Raw genomic sequence first — 21,052 nt, forward strand, 5'->3', positions numbered from 1 at the left:
CATGTGATTCCTTTATATATCCATAGACTGCACCTGTGTAGCTTTGTTTTCTTGGAGGCTCAATATCTTCTGGACTTAGATCAAGGCAGTCTGCTTGGATGTGTCCTAGCTCATTACAATGGAAGCATTGACGGTAGAGACATCTCCTACGGATGTTCCCTATCTTTCCACACGTATGGCATCTCTTACCCAAATCTCAGGAGTCATCTTTGCTACAATTGCTTGATTTAAGTTTTTGGACGATTGGATTCGGTCGGAGTAATGCATCTTGCAACTCCCTTGGACGCATTGCTTCAAGATGGTGGTTCAGAAGAGTGTTTAGGCCATGGCAAAACTTGGATACTTGCTGTGCAATATCCATAGGTGGCACATATTTTAGTGGGGTTACAAAAAAACTTTGAGTAATAAGATTCTAGGGTTAATTTTAGTTGCTTGACCTTGAAAATTTCATTCATCGTCAAAGTCTGGTAGGTTGGCAAAAGCTATCATCCACGTACAACATCTTTTAGCTGAGCCCAAGTGGCAATGGCTTCCGAAACACCTTGATCTTTACACCATTGCTTCCACCATAACCGAGCCTAGCCAACTAACTTCACTTTGCCAATCATTGCTTAATTCATGGAGGCAGTTCCTGAAGTAGAGAAATAATCATCCATCGAATCAATCCATATCTCTGCCTCTACTGCGACGTCTATTCCTTGTCCATCAAACTTGGGTACCTTAATTTACTTGAGAAGAAATTTCTTCTCTTGCATGTCAGCATTTGTGGATGCAAGAGGTGCCTAGTAATCAAGCCATACCATTTAGGTTATTCTATTTAGGATATGTCTAAGAACCATACATTAATCAATCACGCATCATTACAAAGTTTTGCTCTGATACCAACTGTAAGGTGCCCACCCTATCAACTGTCTAGGCACGCTTTTAGTGGTCTATCGAGAAACTAATCTAAGTGTCATTGCTCTGCATTCACATGGAATGTTTTGAGTTTTTTTGCCTAGGGTTTCCCGAATCCGCCTCACAATGGAACGTTCACAGTCGAACCCACTAGGATCGACCTGAAATTTGGGCTCCTAGTGGCCAAGGTCTCCTAACAGCATTCTAGCGTCGGATCCTAGACATCCTACTTTATGCAAAGATACCCAAGCCAAAGTAGACCCATGCGCACTTGGTTCAAAGAGAATGGGAAATGAGAGGGATGCGCTGCTCAACCTCTCTGCCCATAGGGCATAGTCCCATTTCAGTCCCCTAAAACGGCATGCATCGAGGTTCTATCCTAACAATTTCTAAGGTCGAAGATGGTAAACCTTGTGAGAAGCCTCCCACTTCTCTAGGACCACCCTGCCGTAGGATGGACCCATCGGAGGTTTCACCCACCCGCTTCCCTTAATAGCTTTAGCTTTCTAACTAGGTCCTACCACGTTTATGTGTGACACTTAAAGTCGGCTTCATTAATTAAGCCTTTTAGGAAACATGTTTCGTTCGCATAACTTATAGCATAGACACCAAAACAGAGTAAGTAATCTATTCACAAACAAGTTCAAACAAGTTCCTTAACTTATCTTCAAGTCAATCTTTGTCTCCCTCCCATATAGGAGAAATTATGTATCCCTTTCGTCCATCAGAAGTATCTCTTTTGCCCTGCAGAAGTAACTTGTCCAAATCACAGGGCACCACAAATTAAATCCTTTATCTAGAATAGGATCTCCTAACATGCCCAGACGTTGGGGGCCACGTAGATCTCGAACTCCATTCTAGACCTAGCAAGGGGTGTCCAGAGCTCCACCTAGCTCGCAAGATGTCTAGGATCGAAACATCATTCTTGTGGTTGGCCTTTTCACCACTCGACCTTCGGCCCATGAATCGAGTAGTGCCCTCTTTGCGTTAATCTATGTTGCAATCATGGAGGTGATCCACCCGCGCAACATATCCTTCCTTAATTAAATCCTTTAGGAATCCAACACAACAAGGCATTCAGTCCTAATATCATTTTCTAGGAAAACATTCATTTATCCCCATGGACACTTGTCATCATAGACCCTTGCCATGCATTTAGCATAAACACAAGAACTTGGAACAATCATCCAAACAACAAACTAACAACCAATTGGATGTAAAAGAATTTAGGATGTTTTTAGATCAACCAACAAAAAAAAACCAATTGTATTCTTGCCAAATAATGCAAGAATAGTCGGGATAACATTACCATCGCATATATGTTCTTCCCCTTGGGATCAAAGAGTGATTCTATTGTAAAATTTCCTTAACACTTTTATGCATAATTTTTAATGTCATGATTATGCCATTCATAACCCTGGACCAATTCCTCCTTGTAATTGCTCTATCAACGAGCAAGCCATATGCAACTATGTGTAATTAACTTTCCTTAATACGTGCACTTTGCAAGCTCGATCTTTTGAATATGTGAGATAAAATTAATCCCTTTCGATGACCTATACTCATGCATCATAGTATGGGGCCTAACGTATCTCATACGAGAATAAAAACAAGAATATATCGATTTGGAAATACATTACTTACGATCGGTACCGCAATTGGATTGATGATGATGCATTCGTCTGAAGCTTCGTTGTCGGTTATGGGATTGCCATCTGCACATGACATTCTTCACTTGGGGGCCATCATCCAAAAGTAGATTCAAGAGATAAAGAAGGTGGAATAGATTCGAGATGGGAGAGTGCAAGAGAAGATGGTTAAGTTGAGGATCGAGATAGAGGGGATTGCACAGACTTTCGGGGTAACTACTCTCTCTCTCTCTCTCTCTCTCTCTCTCTCTCTCTCTCTCTCTTTCAAGCTCTCTCTCACAATTTCTTGGAGGGGTATCCTTCTCTCTACCTCTCTCTCATAGCCTCTCGGGGTCTCCTTATGCTTTCTTGTGCCTCCCCATGCCTCATATTTATAGTGAATTAGAGAAGAGGCTTGTGGCTAAGAATTAGAGAAGAAGCTTGTGGCTAAGAATTGGAGCTCTTTGTGGAGGGGGATCTTGGAAGAATCAGTGATCTGATACTCAGATCATAAATCTGATGGTTCCATTGGCTCCAAAAGGGGGGGTAAAACTCCAAGACAATTGATTAGAAATCTCTTAGTTTGCTTCTTTTCTTTGTTCGAAGTGATGTTTTCTGTCTGTAGACTGCGATCGCAGCACGCGTAATTTCGCAAATCCCTCTCTTTATTTTTTCTTTTGGTAAAATCTCTAAAACTAACTAAAACATCACTTGTCTTTTCTTTTAAATGACATCTAGTCCTAGAAATATCCATATATTTTTTAGGATAATATCTAAAATATACTAGTTCTATCCAAAATCTAATATTTTTGGACCATCCAACTATACACATTAATACTAGTGATTAATATAGTTCATAAGTCTCGTTCATGTTGTAACTTAACGTGAAGGGTGGCGACGGTCCTTGTCAATCCGAGAAAAATATCGGATTTATGACTCTCGATTTTTTAACATATATTTTGAATTAAATAAAAATCCTTAATTATTAACGTTAGTTAGTTTTTACCTTAGTTCGTAACCTTACTAACTTATTAATTGACTAACTAACTTTTGAACTAACCAACTAACTTTTATTGTGTGGAAATATTACAAATTCTTAGAGAAGGCAAGGTGCATCGCTTCAATTGATTAAAGCTTGGATTACCCATTGCATCATATAATAAAGCTTCTTTCTTGAGTCTATCAGTTAAAGGAGCTACAATACTCGTAAACTAAGCAATCCACAAAGATAAGTTTTATTTGTAGGCACAGGCCATTTTCTCTAACACACAACTTATTCATAGGATCAGCCTTAATTCATTTCTCATTGAAAATGTATCCTAATATTCCACCTCAGTTTGATTGAATGAATACCTTGGTCTCCTTCGCAAATAACATGTGGTGCCTTAATAGATCAAATATCTTCGTCATATACATAAGATGATTCTCCAATGATTTTCTATAAATAAGGATATCATTTAAGAATACTAAGACAAACTTAAAGAGGAAAGGCTGCAATATTTTATTCATAATAATCTAAAAATTGACTAAGGTGTTAGTTAACCTAAATGACATAACTAAGAAATGATGAAGCCCTCAATCAGTCCTAAATGTTACCTTGACTTCATCACCCTCTTGTTGAGATATCGAGCTCCACTCGTGATATGCCAGGGTGACCGTTGTGCATTTATATCACCGACTTGTTAGCTGCAGATGCGGTTGGTACACCGCCCATGAATAATAGCTAGATGACAGCTATCCTTATCTACTCTAGTTCGTGGCTCAGTTAGTATGCCACCTTAGTTAGCTGAGTTTGGTTTGAGACCCATATATAGGGTTCTTCTATTTCTTTGTACTAGAGTTCTTTCTGGCTTACACAACTAAGAAGAGGAAAATTGTTGTTCAACCTCCACCTGTGTGTGTATTCCCCCATTGTGCAAGCAAAAAAGCTACAAGTGAGACTCCTTCCTTCTCTCCCACAATCTTGACATAGTATTAGAGCCTTGTTCGTGGTAAGCAGCTCAAGAAAGCAAGCCAAGTTCGCGGTGTTCTGGTAAGAGGACCAGTGTTGCTTTCATTTTTCTGTTTTAAGAGCAAGTCTCTGCAGGTAGCACAGCCAAAAAGTGCAAGAGTGCATTGTCTCAGATTGAGACGCCCTTCACGGTGTAGCAAGAGGGTAGTATATGCAGCGCAGGTGAGGGCTTAAGCCCTCGGTTGCTCTGTTTTTTTGATTTGAGGCCATTTCGGGGGCTGTTTTGGAGGCGAAAGTTTTTTGCACACACTCAGAATATGCCCTATTTTATGCTGTGCGACCACCATTCTACAGATCGGTGAAAAGTTACTATAGAAATTGCATTGTATGCTTGTGTGTAGAGACATTGGGAGTTACAGAATCATCCATGTTGCCACTAGGAAGTGACTGTGTGGTCAAATACCACTTTCGTCAGTTTTGCAGATTTGCCCTTGTGAGGCTGAAGCTGTGTTTTTTACAGTGACAGAATTTTTTGCAGTGTTCTATAATGGCGTCTGATTCTCTTTCACAGATTGTCACTGAAAGGCTTGACAAGAACAACTTCCAAGCATGGAAGTTTAGAATGATGAATTTCCTTATTGGAAAAGGATATTGGGAATTTGTTGCAAGAAATGAAGAAGAACCAATTCTTCTTGATATTCCTAATCAACAACAAATGCAGGCATTTAAAGGATGGCATGAGAGAGCCAGAAAAGTTATGTACTGGCTATCTATTAGTATTTCAGACTCTATGATTGTGCATATTCAAGATGCAAGTACGCCAAAGGAGGCATGGGATACTTTGTCAAAAATGTATAGCACAAATACGTAAGCTAGGAAAATGCAGCTCAAGCAAGAGTTGCACAATCTGCAAAGAGAAAGTATGAGCATCAATGACTACCACATGAAGGTGAAGAAGATTGCAGATGCACTTGCTTCCATTGGGTCGCCAGTGGAAGATGATGATTTAGTTTTTGTGACCTTGAATGGTCTAGGAAAGGATTATGCATAGTTCCAAACATCCATTTCCGTCCGTGAAAGATTTCTTGATTTTGAGGAGTTGATTGCTCTTCTAATTTTTGAGGATCAGAGAAATGATGGTGCATCTTCTTCAGGAGGAACTTCAAAAGAAACTGTCTTCTACTCAAATGCTGGAAGAGGTAGAGGCAAAGGTAGAGGAGGCCGATCTGGAGGCCGTGGTAGAAATCAGAATATGTAGCAAACTCAAGAAAACTAGTCCTATGGATGAGGACATGGTAACTCTAGAGACAGAGGGAGCCAAAGAGGTCGTGGTGGATAGCAAAGAGGCCAAAATGCAAACAGCAATGTTGAATGCTACTACTGTGGTAAAATGGGTCATATGGCTAAAGACTGCTATAAAAAGCAGAATGACATCATGAATGGAAAATTGCAACTAGGAAATTATGCATCTTCTAGTAGATAGGGTGATGACAAAAATGAGCATTTGTTTATAGTGCAGCACATGACCAATTCTGTGACAAGTGCAGAAGAAAGAAATGATTTGTGATATGTTGAGTCAGGTGCATCAAACCACATGACAGGTCATGCAGAATAGATGCAGGATGCAAGGAAAATGGAAAAACCAGGATTTGTGGAGACTGGTGATGATACTGCACATCCTATTGTGCAGATTGGAAAAAATCCTTTGTCTATGCAGGATGGGAAAAAGAAATACCTGTCGGATGTATTTCATGTCCCGAATATCACCAAGAACCTGGTTTCTATTGGTCAAATGGTTGAGCAGGGCTTGCAAGTTAGATTTAATTCTCATGGATGCTTTGTTGAGGATATGAAAAATAAAGGTCACTTGATAGCAAAAGGAAAGAAGAAGGGTAGAATGTTTAGGTTGGATGCAGACATGCTTGAATTGAGTGCATCAATGTTTTCACATGGGACCGGTGTAGTTGCAGATATTGATATCTGGCATAAACGCATTGGTCATGTTAATGTAAAACGACTTAAATCAACGAAAGCCCAAAATATTGTTGTAAGATTGCCTAAATTCAAGGTTACAGAAATACATAAGGTATGTGAAGCCTGTCAATTTGGAAAACATGCAAGGAAACCATTTCCTAGACATGTTCAAGAGAGTGAGAAGCCATTGTAATTAATCCACTCTGATGTGTGGACTACTAAAGTTGCATCTATTGGAGGCTATCATTATTTTGTTACTTTTATTGATGACTATAGCAGAAAAGTTTGGGTGTATTTTATGAAAAAGAAAAGTGAAGTGTTTGGGCATTTCAAAACTCTTAAAGCTATGGTTGAAAAAGAAACAGGCCTGCAAATAAAATGCCTAAGGTCACATAGAGGGGGAGAGTATCTCTCAAATGAGTTTGCAAGGTTGTTACAGGAGCATGGCATAAAGCAGCAATATTCATGTAGTCACACCCCACAGCAAAATGGAATTGTAGAAAGCAAAAACAGGCATATTGGAGAGGTATCTCGTGCCATGCTCAACGAAAAAGACTTGCCAGAATTTTACTGGGCTGAGGCAGTTGCTACAGCAGTCTACATAGTGAACATGACTCTCACTACAGCAATACATGGGATGACTCCAGAGGAGAGGCATACTGGTAGGAAACCAAATATTTCTCATTTGAAAATTTTTTGTTGCATTGCCTATGTTCATGTGCCAGATGAGTTGAGATCCAAGTTGGATCCAAAAGCTGAGAAGTGCATCTTTATTGGTTACTCTCTCCAGCAGTAGAAAGGGTATAGATGCTATAACCCTTCTACTCGTAAGTTTACAGTGGGTAGAGATGTTGTTTTTTATGAGATGAGTGTCAAGATTGTGGGAGAGAAGGAAGGAGTCTCACTTGTAGCTTTCTTGCTTGCACAATGGGGGAATACACACAAAGGTGGAGATTGAAAATAGTTTTTCTCTTCTTAGTTGTGTAAGCCAAAAAGAAGTCTAGTACAAGGAAATAGAAGAACCCTATATATGGGTCTCAAACCAAACTCAACTAACTAAGGTGGCATACTAACTGAGCCACGAACTAGAGTAGATAAGGATAGCTGTCATCTAGCTATTATTCATGAGCGGTGTACCAACCGCATCTGCACAACTGACACGTCAGTGACATAAACGCACAACGGTCACCCTGGCATATTATGAGTGGAGCTCGATATCTCAACACTCCCCCTCGAGCTCAATCCCAATTCCTGCACACCAAGCAGGTCTCTGAACTTGCGCAGCTTCTCTGCGCCCAATGCCTTTGTGAATATGTCAGCTACCTGATCCTCTGTGCTGACATAAACTAGATCAATAAGACCTAGTGAAACCCTCTCTCGCACATAGTGATAATGCACCTCAATGTGCTTTGTTCTAGCATGATAGACTGGGTTATTTGCCAAGTGTATACTACTCATGTTGTCACAATAAATGACAACTGGCCCATCTGTAGGCTGATGCATATCATAAAGTAGCTTATGCAACCAAGCTACCTCACATGTAGCCATTGCTACGCCCCTATACTCAGCCTCTGTGCTGGATAAGGCAACTGTAGGCTGTTTCTTGCTGCTCCAAGTGACTGCAGCACTCCCAAAAGAGAACACATATCCACTGGTAGATCGTCTATCAAAAATGCTACCAGCCCAATTAGCATCAGTGTATCCATGCAACTGTATCTGAACCCAGTCTCATAAAATAGTCCATACTACAATGTGGACTTCACATACCTGAGTATGCGTCTAGCCGCATCCAAATGCGGTTTCCTTGGAGCCTGCATAAACTAACTTACCAATCCAACAACATAGCTCAAATCTGGCCTGGTAATAGTCATATAAATCAAGCTTTCTACTATGCGTCTGTACATAGTAGGGTCTTCCAGAAGCTCACCTGCATCTGTGCTCAGCTTTACATTCTGCTCCAAAGGAACTGAAATAGGCTTACAGCTTTGGTAGCTGCTCCATATAGACCTCTTCTTGCAAATCACCATGCAAGAAGACATTCTTTACATCCATCTGATGTAAAGACTATCCCTTTGATGCAGCCATAGCAATGACTGCTCTTATGGTTGCCATCCTTGCAACCGGACTGAATTTTTCTTCATAGTCAATGCCATATGTTTGTGCATACCCCTTGACTACTAATCTTGCCTTGTATCTGTTCACAGAACCATCTGCATTGTGCTTCACCTTATAAACCCACTTACAGCCAATTGCATTCTTACCTTTAGGCAAAGGTACCAATTTTCATGTAGCATTTGCTTCCAAGGCATCCATTTCTTCATCCATGGCTTTCTCCCATTTTTCTTTTCCCATGGCTTGCTCAAAAGAAGTGGGTTCTGGTTCCTGTATCACTTTGACCATATATGCATAGTGAATGGCTGTAAGCCCATCATATTTCAGCCTATCCACAGGATACCTACCTCTCGTAGACCTGCGCAAAGTAGGTTCACTCCTCGGTGCTCTCAAAACATCCCTGGTCTTCCTTACTCTAGGTGTAACAATAGAAGGAATACCCAACTCATCATCAATGCTTTGTTCTGAGCCACTGGATTCACCATCCACATAAGAGTGACCTGCATTCACATCAAACATGGGATGATCAACCTTCTCTTTTCCTTTTCGTGATACCTGCATACCACTATCTACATTGCTTTGAGAAGATTCTCCTGATCTCAATCTGCCTGTCCATGGCAAAGAATGTGAACCACTGCTAGAGGACGCTCCAGGTCCACTAATATTTTGTGACTGTTGCTGTGAATTCTGTGCAGCATTACCATTTTGTGCATCTACATCATCAATCACATTTACTAGTTTATACTAGCTACTCATCTCATAAAAAACAACATCTCTGCTCACTGTAAACTTACGAGTAGAAGGGTTGTAGCATCTATATCCTTTTTGCTGCAGAGAGTAACTAATAAAGATGCACTTCTCAGCTTTTGGATCCAACTTGGATCTCAACTCATCTGGCACATGTACATAGGCAATGCAACAAAAAATTTTCAAATGAGAAATATCTGGTTTCCTACCAGTATACCTCTTCTCTGGAGTCATCCCATGTATTGTTGCAGTGGGAGTCCTGTTCATTATATAGACTGCTGTAGCAACTGCTTCAGCCCAGTAAAAATCTGGCAAGTCTTTTGCATTGAGCATGGCACGAGATACCTCTCCAATATGCATGTTTTTCCTTTCTGCAATTCCATTTTGTTGTGGGGTATGACTGCATGAATATTGCTGCTTTATGCCATGCTCCTACAGGGACCTTGCAAACTCATTTGAGAGGTACTCTCCCCCTCCATCTGACCTTAGGCATTTTATTTGCAGGCCTGTTTCTTTTTCAACCATAGCTTTAAGAGTTTTGAAATGCCCAAAAACTTCACTTTTCTTTTTCATAAAATACACCCAAACTTTTCTGCTATAGTCATCAATAAAAGTGACAAAATAATGACAGCCTCCAAGAGATGCAGCTTTAGTAGTCCACACATCAGAGTGGATTAATTCCAATGGCTTCTCACTCTCTTGAACATGTCTAGGAAATGGTTTCCTTACTTGTTTTCCAAATTGACAGGCTTCACATACCTTATGCATGTCTGCAACCTTGAATTTAGGCAATCCTGCAACAATATTTTGGGCCTGCATTGATTTAAGTCGTTGTACATTAACATGACCAATGCGTTTATTCCAGATATCAATATCTGCAACTACACTGGTCCCATGTGCAAACATTGCTGCACTCAATTCAGGCATGTCTGCATCCAACGTAAACATTCTGCCCTTCTTCTTTCCTTTTGCTATCAAGCGACCTTTATTTTTCATATCCTCAACAAAGCATCCATGAGGATTAAATCTGACCTGCAAGCCCTACTCAACCATTTGACCAACAGAAACCAGATTCTTGGTGATATTCGGGACATGAAATACATCGGACAAGTATTTCTTTTTCCCATCCTGCATAGACAAATGAATTTTTCCAATCTGCACAATAGGATGTGCAGTATCATCACCAGTCTCCACAAATCCTGGTCTTTCCATTTTCCTTGCATCCTCCATCCATTCTACATGACCTGTCATGTGGTTTGATGCACCTGAGTCAACATACCACACATTGTTGCTTTCTTCTACACTTGTCACAGAATTGTTCATGTGTTGCACCATAAACAAATGCTCATTTCTATCATCACCCTGTTTACTAGAAGATGCATAATTTCCTTGTTGCAATTTCCCATTCATGATGTCATTCTGCTTTTTATAGCAGTCTTTAGCCATATGACCCATTTTACCACAGTAGTAGCATTCAACATTGCTGTTTGCATTTTGGCCTCTTTGCCATCCACCACGACCTCTTTGGCTCCCCCTGCCTCTAGAGTTACCACGTTCTCCTCCATAGGACTAGTTTTCTTGAGTTTGCTGCATATTCTGATTTCTACCACGGCCTCCAAATCAGCCTCCTCTACCTCTGCCTCTACCTCTTCCAGCATTTGAGTAGAAGATAGTTTCTTTTGAAGTTCCTCCTGAAGAAGATGCACCACCATTTCTCTGCTCCTCAGAAATTAGAAGAGCAATCAACTCCTCAAAATCAGGAAATCTTTCACGAACTGAAATGGATGTCCGAAACTGTGCATAATCCTTTCCTAGACCATTCAAGGTCATGGAAACTAAATCATCATCTTCCACTGGCGACCCAATGGAAGCAAGTGCATCTGCAATCTTCTTCACCTTCATGTGGTAGTTATTGATGCTCATACTTTCTCTTTGCACATTATGCAACTCTTGTTTGAGCTGCATTTTCCTGGCTTGCGTATTTGTGCTATACATTTTTGACAAAGTATCCCATGTCTCCTTTGGCGTACTTGCATCCTGAATATGCACAATCATAGAGTCTAAAATACTGATAGACAGCCAGTACATAACTTTCTTGGCTCTCTCATGCCATGCTTTGAATGCCTGCATTTGCTGTTGATTGGGAACATCAGGAAGAACTGGTTCTTCTTCATTTCCTGCAACAAATTTCCAATATCCTTTTCCCATAAGGAAATTCGTCATTCTAAACTTCCATGCTTGAAAGTTGTTCTTGTCAAGATTTTCAGTTACAATCTGTGAAAGAGAATCAGACGCCATTACAGCATACTGCAAAAAATTATGTCACTGCAAAAAACACAGCTTCACCCTCACAAGGGAAAATCTGCAAAACTGGCGAAAGTGGTATTTGACCACACAGTCACTTCCTAGTGACGATTTTGCATAAACAGGAACCGAGGATGATTTTGAAACTCCTAATGTCTCTGCGCACAAGCATACGATGCAATTTCTACAGTAACTTTTCACCAACCTGTAGAATAGTGGTCGCACAGCATAAAACAGGGTCTTTTCCTGAGTGCATGCAGAAAACTTCCGCCTCCAAAACAGGCCCCGAAATGGCCTCAAATAAAAAAAACAGGGTCACCGAGGACTAAAGCCCTCGCCCGCAGCATACACTGCCCTCTTGCTTCACCGCGAAGGGCGTCTCAACAAAAACACCGCGAACTTGGTTTGGTTTCTTGAGCGCCTACCACGAACAAGGCTCTGATACCATGTCAAGATTGTGGGAGAGAAGGAAGGAGTCTCACTTGTAGCTTTCTTGCTTGCACAATGGGGGAATACACACAAAGGTGGAGGCTGAAAACAGTTTTTCTCTTCTTAGTTGTGTAAGCCAAAAAGAAGTCTAGTACAAGGAAATAGAAGAACCCTATATATGGGTCTCAAACCAAACTCAACTAACTAAGGTGGCATACTAACTGACCCACGAACTAGAGTAGATAAGGATAGCTGTCATCTAGCTATTATTCATGAGCGGTGTACCAACTGCATCTGCACAACTGACACGTCGGTGACATAAATGCACAACGGTCACCCTGGCATATCACGAGTGGAGCTCGATATCTCAACAATGAGTAGCTAGTATAAACCAGTACATGTGATTGATAATGTAGATGCACAAAATGGTAATGTTGCACAAAATTCACAACAGCAATCACAAGATATTAGTGGACCTAGAGTGTCCTCTAGGAGTGTTTCACATTCTTCACCATGGACAGGAAGATTGAGATCAGGAGAATCTTCTCAAAGAAATGTAGATAGTGGTATGCAGGTTTCACAAAAAGGAAAAGAGAAGGTAGATCAGTCCATGTTTGATGTGAATGCAGGTCACTCTTATGTGGATGGTGAATCCAGTGGCTCAGAACAGAGCATTGATGATGAGTTGGGTATTCCTTCTATTGTTACACCTGGAGTAAGGAAGACCAGGGATGTTTTGAGAGCACTTGGGAGTGAACCTACTTTGCGCAGGTCTGCCAGAGCTAGGTATCCTGTGGATAGGCTGAAATATGATGGATTTATAGCCATTCAAATGCCTATATGGTCAAAGTGATACAAGAACCAGAACCCACTTCTTTTGAGCAAGCCATGGAAAAAGAAAAATGGGAGAAAGCCATGGATGAAGAAATGGATGCCTTGGAAGCAAATGCTACATGGGAATTGGTACCTTTGCCTAAAGATAAGAATGCAATTGGTTGTAAGTGGGTTTATAAGGTGAAGCACAATGCAGATGGTTCTGTGAATAGATACAAGGAAAGATTAGTAGTCAAGGGGTATGCACAAACATATGGCATTGATTATGAAGAAACATTCAGTCCGGTTGCAAGGTTGGCAACCATAAGAGCAGTCATTGCTATGGCTGCATCAAAGGAATGGCCTTTACATCAGATGGATGTAAAGAATGCCTTCTTGCATGGTGATTTGTAAGAAGAGGTCTATATGGAGCAGCAACTAGGTTATCTGCATGATGTTCATCCTGAGTTTGTTTGCAGGTTGAAGAAAGCCTTGTATGGCTTGAAGCAAGCACCTAGAGCATGGTCTGGCAAGATAGGATAGTATCTTGTCACTATTGGCTTTTAGATTTCCAAGGCAGATTTCTCACTTTATGTGAGAAAAAAAGAGAAAGGTATTATGCTACTTGTCATTTATGTTGATGATTTGATTATCACAGGTGATAATGATGAAGATATCCTTCATATGAAAATGCTATTGAAGCAAAAGTTTGAGATGAAGGATTTGGGAGAGCTGCGTTATTTCTTGGGCATTGAGGTGATTAGATTACCAAGTGGGATATGGCTCTTGCAGAGGCAGTATGGATTGGACATGCTGTCCAAATATGGGATGACAGGCTGTAAGCCTATTTCAGTTCCTTTGGAGCAGAATGTGAAGCTGAGTGCAGATGCAGGTGAGCTTCTCGAAGACCCTACTATGTATAGACGCATAGTAGGAAGCTTGATTTATATGACTATTACCATGCCAGATTTGAGCTATGCTGTTGGATTGGTAAGTTAGTTTATGCAGGCTCCAAGGAAACCGCATTTGGATGCGGCTAGACGCATACTCAGGTATGTGAAGTGCACATTGCAGTATAGACTATTTTATGAGATTGGGGTTCAGATATAGTTGCATGGATACACTGATGCTGATTGGGTTGGTAGTATTTCTGACAGACGATCTACCAGTGGATATGTGTTCTCTTTTGGGAGTGCTGCAGTCACTTGGAGCAGCAAGAAACAGCCTACAGTTGCCTTGTCGAGCACAGAGGCTGAGTACAAGGGTGCAACAATGGCTGCATGTGAGGTAGCTTGGTTGCATAAGCTACTTTGTGATATGCATTAGCCTACGGATGGGCCAGTTGTCATTTATTGTGACAACATGAGCAGTATACACTTGGCAAATAACCCAGTCTATCATGCTAGAACAAAGCACATTGAAGTGCATTATCACTATGTGCGGGAGAGGGTTTTACTAGGTCTTATTGATCTAGTTTATGTCAGCACAGAGGATCACGTAGCTGACATATTCACAAAGGCATTGGGCATAGAGAACCTGCGCAAGTTCAGAGACCTGCTTGGTGTGCAAGAATTAGGGTTGAGCTTGAGGGGGAGTGTTGAGATATCGAGCTCCACTCGTGATATGCCAGGGTGACCGTTGTGCATTTATGTCACTGACTTGTTAGCTGCAGATGCGGTTGGTACACCGCCCATGAATAATAGCTAGATGACAGCTATCCTTATCTACTCTAGTTCGTGGCTCAGTTAGTATACCACCTTAGTTAGTTGAGTTTGGTTTGAGACCCATATATAGGGCTCTTCTATTTCTTTGTACTAGAGTTCTTTCTAGCTTACACAACTAAGAAGAGGAAAACTATTGTTCAGCCTCCACCTATGTGTGTATTCCCCCATTGTGCAAGCAAGAAAGCTACAAGTGAGACTCCTTCCTTCTCTCCCACAATCTTGACACCTCTCTCATGCAAAGTTGGTAGTAGCCTCATCTCAAATCTATCTTTCTAAAATTCTTTGCCTCCTTAAGATCGTCAAGCAAGTTATCAACTTTAAGGATGGGATACCTATTCTTTATAGTGATCTTGGTGAGGTCCGTGTAATCAATACACATCCTAAAGGAACAGTCATTCCTCTTAACCAATAAGATCATAGATGCATAAGGTAAAGAACTAGGCTCAATAAATCCTATCTCCAATAAATCTTCAATCTATTTTGCAACTTCTTCAGGTTTACTTTTGGATAATTTGCAAGGTGTCTTATTCAATGGTTTTGAGTAAGGCTCAAAATCTATAGGGTGATCAATCGCTCTCTTGGGAGGTAAGGTTATAGATACCTAGAATAGGTATTTATACTCTTCTAAAAGAGCTCTCAATGTTGAATTATTTGTTTATTCCTTGGATTGATTTGCTGCCTCTTTATAATGGTGCAACGAGTGCAATACACAGGAACTAGGGGCTAGATACCTAGTCCATTGACTGGGGTATAGAAGGTGTAAGAGGCCTAGTTTAGGGCATCCAAGTATAATCAAGAACTAACTCTTTACCTTCATCTTCATCTTCCATGGCTTCCTTACTCTTTCTCCCCTCTTTCCTATCTTTCTCTCTCCTCTTCTAGTCTTACTCTCTCTTCTTCTCTTTTGCTCATTCTCCTCTCTCTCCGCTCAAGCTCACCCTATTGTACAAAAGTGGGATAACAATGAACTCATTTGGCCAGCCATTGAAGTTCAACCTGAGCTCTCAATCCAAAACCTCTTCAATCTTAGCCCCCAAAATCCCCTTCAGTCATTCTTGGCCTCATTCACCTAGATTGAAGACATGGAGCTCAACATGCAAACAATTCTTATGGGCAACCATGAAAGCTCCACTTGAAGCTTTCAATTCTTGAAGAGAAAGCTAGGGATTAAAGTATGGGAGACCCCACCATTAGAGAAATCACCAAACCCTTGAAGATTGTACCCATTGGAGTGCTTCCCTAGGCTGACTTAATAAAGGACTTGGATCATTTTGGGATCATGCTTCATCCATCAACTTCAAACACTAAAGAGATATGCTAATTTTATCTTAATCTCTCATTTTAATCCACTTTCTAAGCTTAGTACTTTTTAAAAAGATATTAAGAATATATATTTCCCTATTAGTAGAGTCCTTCATTAAATGCATGCTACCCACATTGAATCAATAGCTCTCACTTTCTTCCCATCTACCTTCCAATGCATCATGTTAACTCTTCCCCATTAGTTATTACTAACCCTAACAGTTATCCTATCATGTGTATGTTGAATTGATCACAAGAAGATAATAAGCCATTACAAAAGGGTAAGTCATTGGATTTTCGAGGTAAGCCCCCACCCAAGCTCTTGTCCAATTCTTGTATCTTATGAAAAGGCCCAAGGTTTATTTTCCAATGCATCTCATGTTGGTTGAACAATTGAAAATGTTTGCCATGTATACTTTGGCTTAGGAAAAGTACCAAAAGAGAGGTGACCCTCCCTTACCTTGAAGGGGTGAATGACCCGACGCTCACGGAGAACTTTGCCCATCTCCCAATGATCCAGAGTCTGATACTTGTATGAAAGTGTAGGTACACTCCATGATCACCGCATTCTCAACGACATACCCCTTGATATGAGCTACTTTCAATTATCAAGACACTCATGTATGGCACATGACATGTATGCAGTCAATGCAAGATGTATGGCATTGAGGCTTCCATATGTAGTGTGGCAATAGAGAAAAATAATGCTTAAATGTACTTGGGATCATGCTCAATATGTTATGAATGTTTCTTACTACAATGCTTAGGCTCATTAGCCCATGAGCCACTCATACAATGCATTTTTGAACTAGAACAAACAATATTTTAGTTGCAAGCATTTAAGGATAGTTTCAAAAAGCTTATTGTAATAAATTTTGCATTATATCTAGGACTAAGCCATTTTTGTGCACTGAGAGCATTGTGGACATGTGCAAACAGCTCCAAGGCAGTAGCTCTAGGACCAGGCACAAAGATTAAATTGTAGAATTCTTTGATTATTTTCTCTCACAAATATTTATAGCTCATCTCAAAGAGGCTTTTCCCCCTTTGATTTAAATTAAAAATCTCCTCGATTGGAGTTTCTTATTAGAGGTTATGCCCATTTTACTAATAGTAGGTCCTATGGACTGCTAGCCAGATAGAAAGGCAAAGGTAAGGCCCATGAGGATGTCCACATGGAGATGAGGGACTCCAAGGTTCAATGAATGAGGAACCCAAATCATACAATATTATAATAGCAAGATGTAAGAAGAAGTTCCAATATGGATCCTTATAGCATGCTCAATCAAACCGTTTGTCAACATGAAATCCACAACATGGAAAGGCACAATGATATGGTTGCCAATCATCATCAAATGCTCTCAAAAATAGATCTTGTGATAAAAAAAGTGGCCCTTTCCAACTCTCAGAATCAACATATTGTGGAACACTTCACCACTCTTTTAGCCTAGTTATCCATGGCCTCAACACAAGACAAGATAAGTAAGTCCAAGAACAAATCACGATGGCCTCCACCGTTGGACTTGCTTCATGGTCCATAGAGTATTCTTGGTCTCAAGGGTATCATTACACATTTGAGGTTGGTGAGCCTTTCCATAGTTAGGACAAGCCTCTCTGGAGCTCTCCCATCATCCATGCAACCAATCCCCCCATGAGACCTCCACTCCAGGACACTGATAGAACCTCACCCACTCTCCCTAGGAGACCCCTATGGGACATATCTAGCTTTGTTTCAAATTCCTATAGTCCTTTTTCCTAAGAGGCAAGTGGACCACCCTCTTGATCTCTAGAGCCGCATTCGAAACCAGTAAACAAGCCACCTTACAAACTCTCCAAGTGTGAACATGAAGACATTTCAAAGCAAGTTAGAGAGTTACTTGTCAAGATGGGGTTCATTAAACCAAGTTCCTCCATTACAATCAAGAATCAATATCCTATCCCATAGATTGATGACTTGTTGGATGAGTTGAAAGGGGCATGGTATTTCACTAAGATTGATCTTCACTTTGGCTACTATCAAATACACATGTAGGAGGGTGATAAGATCAAAATGGTTTTCAAGACTAATCATGGGATTGATCATTTTCTAGTGATGCCTTTTGGATTGATTAATATCCTCGCCACATTTTAAAGCCTTAATATTGAATAAAATCTTACATCCCTTCTTGTTCAAGTTTTTTCTTGTATTCTTTGATTACATTCTCATTTACAGTAAATCACAAGAGGAGAACTTGGAACACGTCAGAAGGGTGTTTGATGTCTTGAGGGAGCATAGGGTATTTGCTAAGAAAATTAAGTGCATATTTATGTATACATTAGTGGAGTACTTGGGGCACATTGTTAGTGAAGATGGTACATAGAATGATCCTAAAAAGGTGCTATGTGTTAAGGACTGCTGACCCACACCATCCTACACTACTTTATTATGTGGTTTACTTGGTATCTCCTCATTTTATGGATGCTTCATCAAGCATTTTGCCACCATGGCAACCCCTTTGACTAATTGGTTGAAGAAGAAATCATTCTTTTGGGATGCTATTACTGATCACAACTTTAACAAGTTAAAGGAAATGCTTTCTTCAGTCCCCAACTTCATATGCCCTGAATTCTCAAAAGAATTTACCATTTAGTTGATGCTAGTGGCTGAGGTATTGGTGCCATCTTGCTTCAAGAGCATGGCATAATTGCTTTTGAGAGATGTAAGCTTGATGAAAAGGAGATGCAAATGAATGTATATGACCAAGAGATGTTGTCCATCCTTCATGCTATTGAGAAATGGCACCATTACCTATATGGTAGCCAGTTTCGAGTGAAGAGCAACCATCGAGTCCTCCAATACTTCTTGACTCAGTCTACCTTGACTCCTAAGTAGAGGTGATGGGTGGCAACTTTGCAAAATTATGATTTTGACATCTCCCATGTTGGGGGAAAATGTAATATAGTGGCTGATTCACTATCATAGATGTGGGCATGCAATATGTCTTCCATTCCAAAGTTGCATAGTGATTGGATTGAGGAGCTTTAGGAGACCTACTTGCTAAATGAGAACTTCAATCACATATTTCAAAAATTAGAATATAGAGTAATGGATGAAAACTCTCAATATCAACTAAAAATTTGTCTTATCTAAGGTGCCCGCCCATCGGCTGTCCAAGCACACTTTTAGCAGTCTATCGAGAAACAAATCTAAGCGTCACTGCCCATCACTCCCATGGAATGTTCCAAGTTTTGTCGCCTAGGGTTTCCCAAATCTGCCTCGCAACGAAACGTTCACGGTCGAACCCACTAGGATCAACCTAAAATTTGGGCTCCTAATGGCCAAGGTCTCCTAATAGCATTCTAGCATCGGATCCTGGATATCCTACTTTAGGAAGAGATACCCAAGCTGAAGCAAATGCCGCACTTGGTTCAAAGAGAATGGAAAACGAGAGGGATGTGCCGCTCAACCTCTCTGCCCATAGGGCATAGTCCCATTCGGGTCCCCTAAAACAACATGAGTCGCATTTTAACCTAACAATACCTAAAGGTCGAATGACGGTAAAATCTTGTGAGAAGCCTCCCATTTCTCTGGGACCACCCTGCCATAGGATAGACCCATTGGGGGTTCCACCCACCTGCTTCCCTTAATAGCTTTAGTTTTCTAAATAGGTCCTACCACATTTATGTGTGACACTTAAAGCTAGCTTCATTAATTAAGCCTTTTAGGAAACATGGTTCATTTGCATAACTTATAGCATAGACACAAAAAAAGAGCAAGCAATCTATTTGACAAATAAGTTCCTTAACTTATCTTCAAGTTAATCTTTGTCTCCTTCCCATACAGGAGAAATTATGTATCCCTTCTGTCCAACAAAAGTATCTCTTTTGCCCTGCAGAAGTAATTGGTCAAAATCTCATGGCACCACAAATTCAATCCTTTATCTAGAATAGGATCTCCCAACATGCCTAGACGTTGGGGGCCACGGAGGCCTTCAACTCCATTCTAGACCTAGCAAGGGATGTCCAGAGCTCCACCTGACCCGCAAGCTGTCTAGGAGCAAAACATCATTCCCATGGTTGGCCTTTTTGTTAGAAGATAGGCATAGGAACCCACTATAAGCAAGGGAGTATGAGGGCAGACGGGTGTGAATAGCCTTAGGGGTAGGGGAAACCCTAACCCTAGCTTGGCAGAAGCTATATAAACAGCCTATGTGTCACTATCAAACTTGAGATAGAGTGTACCCAAGTTGTACCTTGAGCAACTTAATAAACAAGAATTTGTTATTGTACTTTGAGCCTCATAATCCCTTGCTTATAGGGTTTCCCCTACCCCTAAGGCTATTCACACCCATCTGCCCTCATACTCCCTTGCTTATAGTGGGTTTCTATGCCTATCTTCTAACACTTTTCACCACTCGACCTTCGGCCCATGAATCAAGCAATGCTCTCTTTGGATCAATCCACGCTTCGATAATGGAGGTGATCCACCCGTACAATATATCCTTCCTTAATTAAATCCTTTAAGAATCTAGTACAACAAGGCATTCAGCCCTAATATCATTTTCTAGGAAAACTTTCCTTTATCCCCATGGCAACTTGTCATCACATACCCTTGCCATGCATTTACCATAAATCACAACCACTCGAAACAATCATCCAAACAACAAACTAACAACCAGTTGATTGTAAAAGCATTTAGGATATTGTTAGATCAACCAACAAAAACCAATTGTATTCTTGCCAAATAATGCAAGAATAGTCACGGTAATATTTCCATTGCATATCTGCTCTTCCCTTGGGATCAAAGAGCGATTCTATGTAAAATTTACTTAACACTTGTATGCATAATTTTTAGTGTCATGATTATGCCATCCATAACCCCTAACCAATTCTTCCTTGTAATTGGTCTATCAATGAATAAGCCATATGCAACTAGGTGTGCAATTAACTTTCCTTAATACATGCACTTTGCAAGCTTGATGTTTTGAATACGTGAGATAAAATTTATCCCTTCCGATGACCTATACTCGTGCATCATAGTATGGGGCCTAACGTATCTCATACGGGAATTAAAACAAGCATTTATCAATTTGGAAATACATTACTTACGACCGGTATCGCAATTGGATTGATGGTGATGCCTTCATCTAAAGCTTCATTTCTGGTTGTTGGAATGCCATCCGCATGCAACA

The sequence above is a fragment of the Lygodium microphyllum genome, chromosome 27, assembly GCF_053477565.2.
Source record: "Lygodium microphyllum isolate KBCC chromosome 27, Lygodium_microphyllum_v1.1.10, whole genome shotgun sequence".
In the NCBI taxonomy this organism is placed as follows: domain Eukaryota; kingdom Viridiplantae; phylum Streptophyta; class Polypodiopsida; order Schizaeales; family Lygodiaceae; genus Lygodium; species Lygodium microphyllum.